Raw genomic sequence first — 17,425 nt, forward strand, 5'->3', positions numbered from 1 at the left:
AGGGCCTTAGACTTGGACATTTTCTCTATAGTAACTCATTTTTTGGTAGTCTACCTACATAACCTACAGATTAAGTGTGAGTTTTGTACAGGTCCATTGATTTTTGGCAAAGACATAGGCCTTGGACTTATAAATATTCTCTATAATAACTGTTTTTTTGGAGGTTTTTTATGCAACACTTTCATATATTGAACTAATTTTTGGTATGTGGGTCTACCAACCAGACCTACAGATGAAGTGTGAGTTGGGTTTAGGTCCATTGATTTTTGGTGAAGTTCTTGGCTTTGGACTTTTTGAAATTTTCTTCATAATAACTGTATTCTGGAGTTTTTTTGCCAACGCATTAAGATATTGATGTTATTTTTATGCCCTGTCCATATAAATGCAGTAGGGGTGGCATATAGCTGTTGAACTGTTGGTCTGACAGTCCTTCCAGTATTTTGTTTTCTGGAGTTTTTTTTATTCAGCGCTTATAGATATTGAACTGATTTTTGGTATGTGAGTCTACCTACATTATCTACAGATAAAGTGTGAGTGTTGTTCCGGTCCATTGATTTTTGGCAAAGTTATGGGCCTTGGACTTTGACATTTTCAGTTTTTAGCTCACCTGTCGCGAAGTGACATGGTGAGCTTATGTGACCGTGTGATGTCCGGCGTCGGTTGTGCGTGCGTGTGTTCGTGCGTGCGTCAACAATTTGTTTGTGTAGACAGTAGAGGTCACAGTTTTCATCCAATCTTTATGAAATTTGGTCAGAATGTTTATCATGATAGAATCTGGGTTGGGATTGTATTTGGGTCATCTGGGGTCAAAAACTAGGTCACTAGGTCAAATAATAGAAAAACCTTGTGTAGGCAATAGAGGCCACAGTTTTCATCCAATCTTTATGAAATTCGGTCAGAATGTATATATTGATAGAATTGGGTTGGGATTGTATTTGGGTCATCTGGGGTCAAAAACTAGGTCACTAGGTCAAATAATAGAAAAACCTTTAACAGCATAATTAATTGTTTTTCACTAAGTGCATAATAATAATTTATATATCAGATTTAAGAGAATAAAATTTTCTTTATTATGGTTTTTATAACATGATTATCCATAAAGGATAAGTGTTATGAATCGTTGCTTAATTATTGAACAATGCGGATTACACTGTAACTCCAATATAAGGCGCTCCGATATAACGCTGAATCCAATATAACGCGGGGGTTGCTTGGATCCCATTTTTTCTCCAACCTTCCATTTGATTTCTGATTCAAATCCGTATAATGCAACTTCATGTATTTTCAGACAATTCAAAGATGGCGGCAATCACATGTTGATTGCTTTATTCAACCGTCCGTTGAACCGATTTTAATCGCCTCGAGGTTAAACAACACTGACAGCTAATTGGTGTTAATCTGTTGTGTAATGTCAATAAAGGTGTGAAAAACTCGCGTGTCAGTGTTTATTACATGTATTCCTCATCAGAGCGGTTCAGTGCGATAATTTCCATAAGTTAAGTGCAAGCGGGATAGTTATACAATTAAAGTAATTCAAAACGATTGAAACATTCTTACTTAGATATGAATGCAGTTTGACTATATTAAATGAGCGGCTGTAAAATATACTGCCCACTGTATAAAACAACTTTTTCTGTCATTTCATTATCATTCTAGTATTATGTCATTTAATCTTTCAGTTCGTGTATAAGAAATTAAATAATGCAGACGATTTATTTACATGCGAATGCAGTGTACCTGTAATTGTTAACAGAGTTTCACTTTCATTTTCGCGCGGTATCAGAAAGTCCCTGGGAAACACGTTTTTTTGCATGCGTATGACGCAATAAAACAATTTTTTTGTACATGAATCGTATTGCATTCAATCTAAATTTTAAGTCGCTCGTCCAATGAAAGCTTTGCCCCATAATGCACTGTACTCTTAACACTTCTGAAAATGGCATATATGCGTACGGTTGTGTTTATGAATTTCTTAAACATATATCGTCATTAATGTTCAAGATTATTATTATTTAAGTGATGTTGCAATTTTATTGGATTATCGGATAAATGTGCACATAAGAAAAGCGGTATGTATACTGTTATCGATACGATTCGGTTTATATGCATGTATTTGCGTCAACACAGCATGGCAATATACATGACGTATATTATAGGCTATTCTATACCTGTTTTTTTTTTTAAAGCGCCTTGCAGTAAATGAGCTCAAAACTTATAACGCGGATCCGTTATAACGCTGTTTCGCAGCTTGGACCCCATTGACCGCGCTATATTGGAGTTACAATGTATCGGTATTTTCACACGTCCGCGGTAGAGTGCAATATGGCGGACACGGTTTGATGACGGTGGGTAATTTCCACATGTTTTGCGGTGAGGTAAATCCTTATGAAACTTTATGAAGTTAAATTAACCAACCAGAGGAGCAACTTCCGTTCAAATTGGCTTGTAAACAATTGTGTTAGAATGGACCAAAGTCTGTGTGAATTTGTCGGAAACTTAATCGGTATGTATCACAAGAAGTTATATCGTTTAAAAGTACATACTCTAAGCTTTAATTCGATATATTTCATGACCAAATGGTTTACCCCAAAACATTTTTTTTCAAAGTTCAGTGGTTACGAAAATCCTAAAATGTTCTACGGCGAAGCAAATGCCGCCATTTTCAATTTCCTTCGCTTAGCGAAAATTAACTAAATATTCACAGAATAAAGCCTTATTAAGCAAAAGAAAACACTACAGTGGGTGTTAATCAATTCATCTAATATATTTCTGTGTTTTCTGTCACTAATTTATTATTTTCTGTTTGTAAGGACATTAAAATTCTAAACAAATTATGTAAACAGTACTGTATATAATTTCGGATACGCATCATTTCGTCTAGCGATTTTAAACCATAATATACCAATTAGTTTTTGTAAACTGATTGATTTTGCACGAAACAAACAATATTAAACATGTTTTTATAAGTATTATGGATTTTTATGATTAAGTTGTTTCAATATATATATGTACAATATTAAATGTGCAGAGGACAGTTTTTAGGTCTAAACTACTTTAGACATTTGGTTCTCATTATTTCTCAATTGTGCACAATTTTTTTTATGGCAGACTGTTCTTGTTATTTTATTGCAATGTGTGTCTTAATTATGTGTCAGGTGTATTGTAATCCCACAGAACTTTCATGGTCTGGTCTGAAGGGAGGATATGAAGATGGACTCCTGAAACTTCCCAGGCCCTTGCTGCCAACACATTGGTTTAACTTTGCAAGTATTGAATGACTATTCAGCCCATAAAGGCAGAACAACTGACCAACAGACTTGTTATTGAGTTAAAACGTTATGTTAACAAAGACAATCTTCCAATAACAGTACTGATGGAATGGTTGAGACGTTTACATCCATCTGATGCAAATGACAGTACACTGAAATACAGGGTGAAAAATGCTGGTGAAATAAACATTAAATTTTTATATTCAATAATTGTATATAATTATATTTAAGTTTTATTAATGTTTATATATATTTGTTTGTGAATTTATTCTGTTATAATAGGAATAGATTATCATCCTGTATGTAAAATTTTAAGGGACATTTTTTACAATTTTGTACTCAATGTATTATGTCTATTTGTGTGTATTGACAATAAATGTATTCTGTTCAACCACATGTTTGTTTGTTTAATGATTTTACTTATATTGACATGTTTAATATGTTAACTTTTATGTAAAAATCTATTATAATAGAAAAATCTTGTGTAGACAATAGAGGTCACAGTTTTCATCCAATCTTTATGAAATTTGGACAGAATGTTTATCTTGATGAAATCTGGGTTGGGACTGTTTTTAGGTCATCTGGGGTCAAAATCTAGGTCACTAGGTCAAATAATAGAAAAACTTTGTGTAGACAATAGAGGTCACAGTTTTCATCAGATGTTTATGAAATTTGGTCAGAATGTTTATCTTAATAATATCTGATTTTGGGTCATCTGGGGTCAACAATTAGGTCACAGGCCCAATTCTAGTAAAACCTTGTGTAGATGAAAGAGGTCACAGTTTTCATAATGTCTTAATGAAATTTTGTCAGAATGTATGAATTAATGAAATCTGGCTTGGGATTGTATATGGGTCTGATAGAATTAAAGTTGATGTAGCAAGGTTAGTCAGGTGAGCGATTCAGGGCCATCATGGCCCTCTTGTCTTGAGTTTTTTTTACGCCAAGCTTTCAGGTATTGAGCTGATTTTGGGTATTTGAGTCTACCTACATCACCTACACAATGATGAAGTGTGGGTTTTGTTCCTGTCCATTGTTTTTGGGCAAGTTATGGGCCTTGGACTGAGAGATGTTTGTATAATAACAGTTTTTCCTGATTTTTCCTGATTTTTTAGCTCACTGATTGCTCAGGTGAGCTTTTGTGATCGGTCTTTGTACATCGTCTGTCCGTCTGTCCGTCCACCCACATTTGTTCGTAAACACTCTAGAGGCCACATCTCGGTCGAGTTCGAAACTTGGTCATGCCGGGTCTAAAACTAGGTCACTAGGTCCAAAAAAAGAAAAACCTTGTTAACACTCTAAAAGTCACATTTCATGCCCAATCTTCATGAAACTTTGTCAAAATGTTTGTCTTAATGATATCTTGGTTGTGTTCAAAGGTGGTTCCGGTCCGTTGAAAAACATGGCCACCAGTGGGCAGGGCAGTTTTCCTTATTTGGCTATTGAGAAACCTTGTAAATACTCTAGAGGCCACATTTCTTGTCCGATCTTTGTGAAACTTGGTCAGAAGCTTTGTCCCAATGAAATCTCGGTCAAGTTCGAATCTGGGTTGTGCGGGGTCAAACTCTAGGTCACTATGTCAAAAAAAGAAAAACCTTGTAAACGCTGTAGAAGTCTCATTTCATGCCCAATCTTAATGTAACTTTGTCTAAAATGTTTGTTTTAATGATATCTCGGTTGAGTTTGTAAGTGGTTTTGGTCCGTTGAATAACATGACCACAAGTGGGGGGGGCAGTTTTCCTTATTTGGCTATTGAGAAACCTTGTTTACACTCTAGATGCCACATTTCTTGTCCGATCTTCTTAAAACTTGGTCAGAATCTTTGTCCCATTGATATCTCGGTAGAGTTTTAAACTGGGTGATGTCGGATCAAAAACAAGGTCACTAGGTCAAAAAAAAGAGAAACCTTGTAAACGCTGTAGAAGTCACTTTTCATGCCCTATCTTCATGTAACTTTGTCAAAATGTTTGTCTTTATGATATCTTGGTTGAGTACAAAGTGTGTCCGGTCAGTTGAAAAACATGGTGGCCAGTGGGCGGGGATGTTTTCCTTATTTGGCTATAGAGAAACATTGTAAACACTCTAGAGGGCACATTTCTTGTCCAATCTTAATGAAACTTGGTCAGAAGATTTGTCCCAATGATACCTTGTATACACACTAGAGGCCATAGTTTTGGTCCAATAATGATGATACTTGACCAGGATGTTTTTCTTGATGATATCTATGCAAAGTTTGACATTGGGTCATGTGGGGTCAAAACCTTGGTCAGGAGGTCTTAATCTTACAAAAACCTTGTAAACACATGTAGAATTAGCATAACTTGCAAATGTTTGCATGCAGAAAACCCATGCAAATGGACAAAACTCAATCAGAATAAATCATATGCTCACACTGCAAAAGTTAACAGAAGAGAACCAATCTTATATGCTGTAGAGTACTGAATTTTCACTAAGCAATGAACAAGGCTTGTAAAAAAGGTGAGCGAACTAAGGCCATCTTGGCCCTCTTAATTTTTTTTTAAGCAGAGTTTTCAGATATTGAGCTAATTTTTATGACCCCTGTAATGGATTGCATATAGCAGTTGAACTGTCCATCCGTCCGTATGTCAGTCAGTCCTGCATTCTTTTCTTTTTTTTGCGGAGTTTTTTATGCGACACTTTAAGATATTTAGCTAATTTTTGGCATGCGCGTCTATATTCATGCCTTACAGATAAAGTATGAAATTCATTTTGGTCAATTGATTTTTGGTGAAGTTATTGGTCTTGGCTTTTGAAATTTTCCAGAGTTATTTTATGTAATGCTTGCAGACATGTAGCTGTTTTTTGGTATGTAAGTCTATCTACATGACTTACTGATGAAGTGCGTGTTTTGTTCTGGTACATTTGATTTTGACGAAGTTATGGGCCTTAGACTTAAAAATGTTCTGTTTTCTGGAGTTTTTTAAACCAATTCTCTCAGATATTCATCTGATTTTTGGTATGTGAGTCTACCTACATGACCTACAGATGAAGTGTGAGTAAGGTTTGGGTTCATTGATTTTCAGCTAGGTTATGGGCTTTGGACTTAGAAATGTTCTTTATAGTAACTGTTTTCCTGAGTTTTTTTAACCAGGTTGTCTGAATGAAAAAACTGGTTATTAGATTGGCGAATGTCAGCGGACGGGCGGGCTGGTGGGCAGAACAAGCTTGTTAGGGCCTTTACTTTGTCGTTAATTGTGAGATTTTAAATCATTTGGCCCATTTGTTCACCATCATTGGACGGTGTGTTGCCGCGAAAGAATTACGTCGATATCTCCAAGGTCAATGTCACATTTTGAGTTCAAAGGTCAAAAACGGCCCTAAATAAGCTTGTCCGGGCCATAACTATGTCGTTCATTGTGAGATTTTAAAATCATGTGGCACATTTGTTCACCATCATTGGACGATGTGTCGCAGGAAAGAATTACGTGGATATATCCAAAGTCAAGGTCGCCACGACTCAAAATAGATTGATTTTTAAACAATTGGGGTAACTATGAACAATCAGTAACAATGCACTTTTTTAGTTGTCTCCTTTTATCAGTCTTTTTTCTCAAATTGAAATCAAGGTTGCCACGAGTAAAAAAAGATTGAATTTTAAACAAGGGGGATAATATTGCACATTTTTAATTGTCTCCCTTGATCAGACTTTTTTATGTCCCCCACTATAGTAGTGGGGGACATATTGTTTTTGCCCTGTCTGTTGGTTGGTCTGTTGGTTGGTTGGTTGGTCTGTTGGTTTGCGCCTACTTTAACATTTTGCAATAACTTTTGCTATATTGAAGATAGCAACTTCATATTTGGCATGCATGTGTATCTCATGAAGCTGCACATTTTGAGTGGTGAAAGGTCAAGGTCAAGGTCATCCTTCAAGGTAAGAGGTCAAATATATGTGGCCAAAATCACTCATTTTATGTATTCTTTTGCAATATTGAAGATAGCAACTTCATATTTGGCATGCATGTGTATCTCATGGAGCTGCACATTTTGAGTGGTGAAAGGTCAAGGTTAAGGTCATCCTTCAAGGTCAGAGGTCAAATATATGTGGCCAAAATCGCTTATTTTATGAATTCTTTTGCAATATTGAAGATAGCAACTTGATATTTGGCATACATGTGTATCTCATGGAGCTGCACATGTTGAGTGGTGAAAGGTTAAAGTCAAGGTCATCCTTCAAGGTAAGGGGTCAAATATATGTGGCCCAAATTGCTTATTTTATGAATACTTTTGCAATATTGAAGATAGCAACTTGATATTTGGCATGCATGTGTATCTCATGGAGCTGCACATTTTGCGTGGTGAAAGGTCAAGGTCATCCTTCAAGGTCAAATATATGGGTCAAAATTGCTCATGTAATGTCACTTCTTCAATATTGAAGCTAGCAATTTTATATTTGAAATGCGTGTGTATCTCAAGGAGCTGCACATTTTGAGTGGTGAAGGGTCAAGGTCAAGGCCATCCTTCAAGGTCAAACGTCATATAGGGGGACATTGTGTTTCACAAACACATCTTGTTTAAATTAAAAACCTGGTTTTGTGACAATTTTGTCCCTTGTTATGCAATGCTTTCAGATATTTAGCTCTTGTTTATGCCGCCCCTACCATGTTGGTTTGTCAGTCCGTCTGTCCAACATTCCAGTGTCTGTGTTTTTTTTAACGCATCTCTATCAGATATTGAGCTGAATTTTGGTCTGTGAGTCATCCTACATGACCTACAGATGAAATGTCAGTTTTGTTTCTCATTTTTTTTTGGCGAAGTTATTGGTCTTGGGCTTCCAAATTTTTCAATTTTCTAGACATTTTTTGCAACACTTTCAGGTATTGAGCTAATTTTTGTTATGTGAGTCCACCTACATAACCTACAGATAAAGTGTGAGTTATGCAACACATTCAGATATTGAATTTATTATGCCCCCCTTCGAAGAAAGGGGGGGGGGTATATTGTTTTGCACATGTCGGTCCATCCGTCCATTGGTCCGTCGGTTGGTTCCTCCACCAGATGGTTTCCGGATTAAATCTCAAGAACGCTTAGGCCTAGGATCATGAAACTTCATAGGTACATTGATCATGAGTGGCAGATGAACTCAATTGATTTTCAGGTCACTAGTTTAAAGGTCAAGGTCACAATGACTCAAAATAGTAAAATGGTTTCCGGATGATAACTCAATAATGCTTATGCCTAGGATCATGAATCTTCATAGGTACATTGATCATGACTGGCAGATGACCCCTTTTGATTTTCAGGTCAGTAGTTCAAACGTCAAGGTCACAGTGACTCAAACAGTAAAATGGTTTCCGGATGATAACTCAAGAATGCTTACGCCTAGGATCATGAAACTTCATAGGTACATTGATGATGACTGGCAGATAACCCCTATTGATTTTCAGGTCACTACGTCAAAGGTCAAGGTCACAGTGACAAAAAACGTATTCACACAATGGCTGCCACTACAACTGACAGCCCATATGGGGGGGGGGGGGGGGGCATGCATGTTTTACAAACAGTCCTTGTTTTTGATATGTGAGTCTACGTACATGACTTGCAGATGAAGTGTGAGTTTTGTTCCGGTCCATTGATATTTGGCAAAGTTGGATTTAACAATTTTCTCTAAAATAGCTGCAGCATTGTGGCTTCAAAGCTAAGTGAGGGGCACTGTGTTTCACAAACACAGTTCTTGTTATTTTAATGTCATAAATATGTTACCTGCTATCTAATAATATCTAATATCTATTAATCCGTTGGTTGGTTATATCACCCTGTAAATTTCTGGAGCTGTTAGCCACCACCTACATACGTAAATTAGACTAGGTTGGAACATAGTGTAATGCAACCTAGGCTAAAACGATATCCTAGGACATAGGTTCCGAGTGCTAAGCACCAAGTACCAGTAACCAATCACAGAGTACAGGTCACTGAGCACATAGTAACATGTTCCGAACACCGAGTACCAGTCACCTTACACCAAGTACAGGTTACCAAGCACCTATTACTGAGTACCGGTCTCGTAAGTGATCACCCCAAATGCTCGGGGAGACGCTACTCAATGAGACCTCATTTCCAGCATAGTCGAAGATTGTCTCGTTATCGCAGGGATAAGGGACATTGCCGCTCCTCACATAGGCGCTCTCGGACCCCTCGGTCCCCTTGGTGGTTCCCCTCTTATTCCTTGATGGAATCTCAGGACTCTTTTCCACGTGTGTCGGTCCCCCAATGGGCCTCAACACACGTTTCAGCCAATTCTACAGTCACTGGGCCTAATTTGTCTACGAACAAAAGTTCGTTTAACTCTCAGGCACCAGGGTCAGGGGTTCATCTTGCCCCACAGCTATCTTTTCAGCCCCACGGGTATCTTCTACGTTGCCTAGTCGTATACCCCCAGCTGCTACCCCATCGAATCCAAATACATAAGGGATTCAGCATTTTTCAGTAACACTTTACGCCTTTCAAACTGATAATAGAAGTTTATGTAATACCTACATCTGGTATTCATGCTTCTGTCTCTGCCTACTACATGCAGAGCATTGGTCTTGCAGAGGGTTGTGGGCTGAAGCGAGCCCAAAGTCTAAAGTTGAGGCTGAACATTACTCTTTGGCTTCTATTCTTCAGGTCTATGAACATATGTTTAAGACCCTAAGTGATGACTTATGCTGCCATCTGTCCCTGGCGACTACAGGCTCTGCGGTCACCGACACGGAACATTTCTATCAGGATAGCAAGGCGACGTCGCGCGTCGACCTCTGCCTTCCATTGGCTAAAATAAAATGTCTGTTTTCCAGTCACTGGAATCCACATCCATCACCATGGGGAGTCCCTAAGGACATGACTGAGCCTAAACGGCTTGATTGTGTTTTAAGCTACAAGTCCCCAGTAACCTATCCAACTACCAGTTTGGATTTTTCCAAAATCCAGGTTGGGATCCTGACATTAGCAAGCTGTTGTTTACTTTACCAGTTACTTATGACCCTTATGACCCTAGTTCAGGTCCTTACTCCATGATGGAACTGAGAGAGCGCGGATCTAAAGGTCTGGCTAACCAGCTAGACCTCACAGCGGCCACATCCTTTGGATATGACTTGGAAGCTATCGGACTCAGTTCTGGAAGAACTCCATGCCTTATTACTTCCTCTTTCACGGACAACGTAGTTTTTATCACATAATGCTGCATCTTAAATGTCTGTGATGCTAAGGATCCGGAGAGACCTCATCCTCTCTTTCCTGCCACAACATTTCCTGTTGGAACCAGGAGTGAACTCGCTCAGAACTGTTCCTTTTACAGAAGATTCTCTTTTTGGAGGCAGTATAAAGGCGGCAATCACGGTGTATGGAGAAGACCAAATCTTTTCTTCCTTAAAAATGGAGAAACAATCTTGCCAGAGCCAAGGGGCTTTTAAGCGTCCAGCTTCTAAGCCCCCAACGTCTCCGACAGCCAAGAATGCTAAGAAGAGCATCTTTTTACTCAAAATGGCATTCTCCATTCCACATCCGGCCCCTCACAGGCCATCTTTCTATACAGGTCGTCTTCCTAAGAATTTGTCTGGTAGGATCCTAAAAATTTGTCTGGTAGGACTATTGGAAAATGGCAAACCCAAGCCGGATCAGAAGACTTTCAAGCCTTCGACCAGCTAGGACGGACCTCCCAAAGGTCACTTCTAGGGATTTCCCCTTTCTACTACTACAACTCCGATACCGGAGGTACCAGTTGCAGCCATACTTCTGCACTTTGCTATCGATGGTTTCTAATAACTTTGGACGCGTGGGTTCATTCCCTTGTTACAAGACCTCACTTTTTAATTCGAAAGAAGCCTTCACCTTCCCGCGTCTCCATGCATCTGGTATCGCCACATCCACAATTTCATATTACATTCTCTACTCATGGAACAGGCGATAGAAATGGTTCAAGACACTTATTCTCCAGGATTTTACAGTCACCTTTTCCTGGTTCAAGAAAATAGGCTACTGAAGACTGGTCATAGACTTAAGTGTTTTACAAGTCTGATCTGAGTAGAGAAAGTTCGGCTTACCGCGACTTTTCACTACCCGTCCTTGACCATGTGACTCCGGCCAAGGGTTTGTCGTTTACCGTTCTGGTCACCAGTCATTCGATGACCAGTCCGGTCAACGATCTTTCTGCAGGAACGTCTCTTCCTATGTCCTCTTCAGCACTATCTCTCAGCTTGTTGGAAATGGTATCCAGACAATTTGCTAACACAGATTCCCCTCCTTCCCTCCTTAAGTCTCCCACCTTCAGTAGTGGCTAGACTAGGATACTGTCTTGTCAGGAGTACCACTTCTTCCACTGCAACCATACTTACATCTCATACAGATGCGAGCAGGGAAGGTTGGGACTCTCACTTGGAACCACTCAGCCTGTTAATTTCAGGAATGTGGTCTCCTCAGGAGTTTCACCTGCACATCAACAATCTCGTAATATGTGCAGTTTTTCTAGCTGTATCTCATTTCCAATCACATCTTTAGGACTCCTGTGTGATTATGTCATAAGACAACACATCAGTCGTGGCTTACATCAATGCTTAGGGGTGATCACACTCTCTCTCCCTGTATCTGGAAACCAGAAACTTACTTGTTCCTTGCAAGAGCTTCAACATATCTCTCTTGTCCAAACACATACCAGGTCGTATCGACGCCCTGGCAGACATTGTGTCTCGCAATCACCAGTTTCTTCCATCGGTTGGACACTTTATCAGGAAGTGGCCAACCAGATTTTTCTCTCGTTCAGTTATCTACTGGTTGACCTGTTTGTGACCATAGACAACCACAGACTTCCTCTGTACGTGAGTCCAGTTTAGGATCCAGCAGCATGGGCGGTTGACGCTCTTTTATTCGCTGGGGACCAACTGGACGCTTATGCTTATCTCTCACCCATATTTATTTCCCAATCTTTGGAGAAATCAAGGTTAGCTCTTGCCAGATCCTCCTGATTGCCTCCTAATGGCCCGGGATATTCTGGTTCAACGATCTTCTCAGTCTCCTGTGCAACTGTCCCAGGAAACTTCCTCATAGGTTAGATATCCTATCTCAGAGATGCACACTTCATGCGGATCCAGACATATTCCACTACACGTCCAGCTGTTATCCGACAATCTCTTCATAAGAAACGTTTTTCTGTTAGGGCTTTAACATTGGTTGCCTCTTCAAAGAGAAAGTCCACCAGAACAGTATATGATACTATTTGGGAGCTCTTATCTGACTGGTGTATTCGAGAGCAATTCATCCCCTCAATCCCTTTGCTAGACGCTTAGTGGATTTTTCTCATCTATCTCTTTGATGATAATGAACTTTTTCTTTCATCAAAGGATACAGATCTATGCTTTCGCATACCTTTGCTTTTCGCAAGTGATCACAAGTCTGTTTTGACCCAGCCATTTCGGAACCGTTCAGAGCAATGGAACTACAACGCCTGTTTCTCGTTCCCTTACCCCTTTAATAGGTTTTGTTGGCATGTGTTCTTTGGTCGCTTACTTAGGCTTCCTATGAACCCTTTATCAGGCTTCTTTACAGTTCCTAATCTGTAAGACCGTTTTTCTTCTTACTATGGCTTCAGCCAAACGGAGAAGTGAAAGTCATGCTCTTTGTATCTAAGACGGCCATTTTCGTTTTGATCCGATGGCTCCGTCATTTTGTTGTGTCAGCCAGGATTCCTTGCTTGAAATCAACTCCCTTCTATGGCATCTCATCCTTCAAGGTCCCAAGTTTTTGTAGAACTTGAGGACATAAAGGGGGGGGGAAGTGTCTGCGGCTTCTATTTCTTGTTGGGTCGCCTCGACTATAAAAGGCTTACTCTTCTCTCTCATCTAGGGATTCATCCCCTTTTAAGAGCAGACCTCATGAATTACGAGCTCTGTCAGCTCTGTGGGCGTATATTATCACACCCCACTCTCTGACGTGCTCCAAGATACTTTCTTGAGAAATCAGACTACTTTATCTTTTTCTCTTCGTTCTCTGGAGTGCCAACAAGACAAATTGTATTGACTGGGCCGATTGTGTTTTCGCAAACAGTTGTGTCTTTTATGACATAGACATTCTTACTCTTTTTCAAGAAGTCAAAGTCAATACCATACTAACGAAGATTACCGGATAACCCTTGTTAAGGGTTCTGCTATTATTAGCTGATAACCTTGGATATAGGTTCTGCTGTGATGGGGATTGGGGAGTTATAAGTGATCCGTCAACCGCAGCTGCAAATTCAGCTATTAGATAGCAGGTAACGTATTTTTGACATGAAAACAAATTTTTTAAGTAAAATTCATTTTAATTTTTAAATACGTATCTGCTATCGGTGAGTCCCACCTACCACCTTGTTCTTCGACTAATATTTTTAGATGTATTGGAAGAATCTTTCATATTTCAATCTCCTAATTGTGAATATGTCAAATAGATACAACAGTTTGCCCTTTTTGATTGATTTAGTTTAAGGCAATATACTTTTCAAAAGAAGTTATTTACCTGAATTGTTCGCAGGCAAACAACTAATAGACAATGTTGACTTTCTGCGGCATCAGCAATAGAGAAACAGCATGTGGTCCTTCACTTATGTAAAGACAGTGTCAAAAACAGGTTGCAATAACACAATAAGAAGAAACTCTACTGCAGACAGCCTCTGAAAACTGGAAATATATGGCAACATAGAAGCTTTGTACACAGGATACAAATAACTGAATCCAAACAGTATAAATCAAACTGTTGTAAAATTCAAATAATTATATCAGAGATTTAAGAGTTTCAAGTATATTCATTCACATATTGATACATAATGTGCATGTTATGTAAACTAGAATAAGTTCAACTGATCATATATAGAATAAGCTCATAAACAATTTGTCAATTATACGTGTCAGGGAAGAGTATATTTATGAATAACTAAAAATTGTTTCCTATTTTCCCATACTTTATATTCACATATTTACGCGCAACACAACAGCTGAAGTTGGTAATAGATCAAGGAATATTGCTATCAGGGCTGAATTTTTTGTTTTTTGCTCCACTAGCCAAAGGCCAGCCGGGCTTATGTCATGGTCCTGTGTCCGTCGTGCGTGCGTGCGTCCGTGTGTTAACTTTTCCTTTAAACATCTTCTCCTAAACTACAATTCTCATGAAATTTCTCAGGAATGTTCCTGATGTGAATTTCTTTCAAATTTATTCAAATTATGCCCCTGGGGTCAAATTTGACCCTGCCCCGGGGGTCACAAAATTGAAAATTTGCTTATAGAAGGCCTATTTTGTGAAAACTTTCAAAATCTTCCCATCCATAACCATTGGGCCTAGTACTATCAAATTTGGTATGTAGAAACATCTCATAGTCCTCTACCAAATTTTGTTCTAATTATGCCCCTGGGGTCAAATTTGACCCTGCCCTGAGGGTCACAAAATTGAACATACATATGCTTATATAGGGTCTATTTTGAGAAAACTTTACAAATCTTCACGTCCACAACCATTTGGCCTAGGGCTACCAAATTTTGTATGTAGTGTCATCTTATAGTCCTCTACCAAGTTTGTTCAAATTTTATCCCCCGGGTCAAATTTGACCCTGCACCGAGGGTCACAAAATTGAACAAATGCTTATATAAGGCATATTTTGTGAAAACTTTAAAAATCTTCTTGTCCATAACTGTATGGCAAAGGGCTACCAAATTTGGTATGTAGTGACATCTAATAGCCCTCTACCAAATTTGTTCAAATAATGCCTCTGGGGTCAAGTTTGACCCTGCCCCGGGGGTCACAAAATTGAATAAACGCTTATAAAGCACCTATTTTGTGAAATCTTTAAAAATCTTCTTGTTGAAAACCATTCGGACTATGGCTACCAAATTTGGTATGCAGTAACATCTTATAGTCCTCTACCAAGTTTGTTCAAATTATTCCCTTTGGGTCAAATTTGACCCTGACCCGCGGATCACAAATTGAATATTATATACGCTTATATAGTGCTTATTTTGTGAAAACTTTAAAAATATTCTTGTTTTTAACTCTAGGACCTGGGGCTACCACATTTTTTATGTTGTGAGATATAGTAGTCCTCTACAAAGTTTGCTCAAATTATGCCCCTGGGGTTAAATTTGACCCAGCCTAGGAGGTCAAAAAAGTGTACATGTGCTTAAATAGGGCCTATATTTAACAGGGTTCGCACAGGGCTTGAAAAGTGCTTGAAAACGAGTCCTAGGCTTGAAAAGCCCTTGAACAAAGGTTGGCCTTGAAAAAATGCTTGAAAAGTGCTTATTTCATGTAAAAAGCCTTGAAAATGTTTATTTCTGCTCAAAATTACTATTATCAACGCTTTAATTATAAACTTAAATCGTTCTTAAGGGAAATATTACAAAAATTAAGCATAAATTCCTTCGCACAAAAAGTTGAGTACGAAATATAAGTTTCGTACACTATTGAGTACGAAACCTTATGTGTACACGTCCCAGATTATGTGTACTACATCAGAGGTTCTCCATTGTGCTCAATTTTGCGAGTGAAAACGCAGCGATGGGGAAGTGTCGTTTCAGACCAGGGTGGTTAACTGAATATTCCTGGGTACAGAAAACAAATGACATTTTAAAAGCACATTGTCGGGTCTGTATGAAGACCATTGATGTCCGGGGATGGGGGAAAGCGCTTTGAAAAGCCAAGAGAAAGGGAAAGCCCACAAAGAAAACATGAAATTGAGAAGCAAACAGGGTTCCTGCGATGTGTTTTTGTGAAAAAGGAAGGTACTATTGTTAAAACTGTTAAATCTAAAACAGACATAATCAACAACAGCCCATCTGTGTCGAACCAGGAAGGCACAGCCACAGAGAGTGTGCAGATAGAAGATATTCAAATTCCAGGACCTTCGCAACCATCAGCAGCAGTATAAAACTGGCAGACATCCATAGACAAATTTATTCCAATGTATATAATTTTCATTATATTATACAAAATCCTTGTAAACACTCTAATCTTGGTCATAATTTTTTTTTTTGTAAGCAAAGTTTGATGTTTGGTAAGGGGGGGTCAACTCAAAATATAGGTCACCAGGTCAAATCATACAAAAACAAAATCACTCCATATGCCAGAAGTTTGGTTCAATAATTATGAAATTTGACCAGGATGTTTGTCTGGACAATATCTAGGTCAAGTTCGACGTTTGGTAAAGATTGAATGAACCGACTCCTCTCAGGTGAGCGAAATAGGGCCATCTTGGCCCTTCTGTTTTTAGCTCTACTGCCAAAGGCAGAAGAGCTTATGGGATGGCATGGTGTCTGTCTGTCTGTGTGTGTGTGCATGCGTTAGACTTTTCTTGTTTCTCCGATAATGTCCACAGTTTTAATCCAATTCTTTTCAAACTTACTCAGTGTCTTTATATTAATGAGGACTCAAAACCTTTTGATTTTCAGGTCACTGTGTCAAAGGTCAAGGTCACAGTGACTCAAAATAGTAAAATGGTTTCCGGATGATAACTCAAGAATGCTTAGGCTTAGGATCATGAAACTTCATAGGTACATTGATCATGACTGGCTGATGACCCCTTTTCTTTTTCAGGTCACCATGTCAAAGGTCAAGGTCACCGTGACTAGAAGAAGTAAAATGGTTAATTTTTAACCAGGTTTTCCGAAGGAAAAAACTGGTTATTAGATTGGCGAATGCGGGCGGGCTGGCTGGCTGGCGGGCTGGCGGGCGGGCGGAACAAGCTTGTCCGGGCCATAACTTTGTCGTTCATTGTGAGATTTTAAAATCATTTGGCACATTTGTTAACCATCATTAGACGGTGTGTCGCGCGAAAAAATTACGTCAATATCTCCAAGGTCAAGGTCACACTTTGAGTTCAAAGGTAAAAAATAGCCATAAATGAGCTTGTCTGGGCTATAACTATGTCATTCATTATGAGATTTTAAAATCATTTGGCACATTTGTTCACCATCATGGGACGGTGTGTCGCACGAAAGAATCACGCCAATATCTCCAATGTCAACGTCGCCACGACTAAAAATAGATTTATTTTAAAACAAACTTACAAAGGGGGTTAATTTTGTTTGTTCATTTCAAAAGTTCAGTTTGAGTTGTCTCCCTTTATCAGATTTTTTTTCACAATGAAAACCTGGTTTTGTGACAATTTTGTCCCTTGTTCTTGTTTATCCGATAGTCAACAGTTT

The 17,425-nt window shown here is 38.8% G+C and overlaps 1 protein-coding gene across 5 annotated transcripts in view; it reads left to right on the top strand.

Annotated features, from left to right (window-relative positions):
- Window positions 1–17,425, top strand: part of LOC127860277 (nephrin-like) — a 393,077-nt gene that overhangs the window by 21,888 nt on the left and 353,764 nt on the right. The window lies entirely within an intron of this gene.

Source organism: Dreissena polymorpha, chromosome 15 (genome assembly GCF_020536995.1).
Source record: "Dreissena polymorpha isolate Duluth1 chromosome 15, UMN_Dpol_1.0, whole genome shotgun sequence".
NCBI classification, from domain to species: domain Eukaryota; kingdom Metazoa; phylum Mollusca; class Bivalvia; order Myida; family Dreissenidae; genus Dreissena; species Dreissena polymorpha.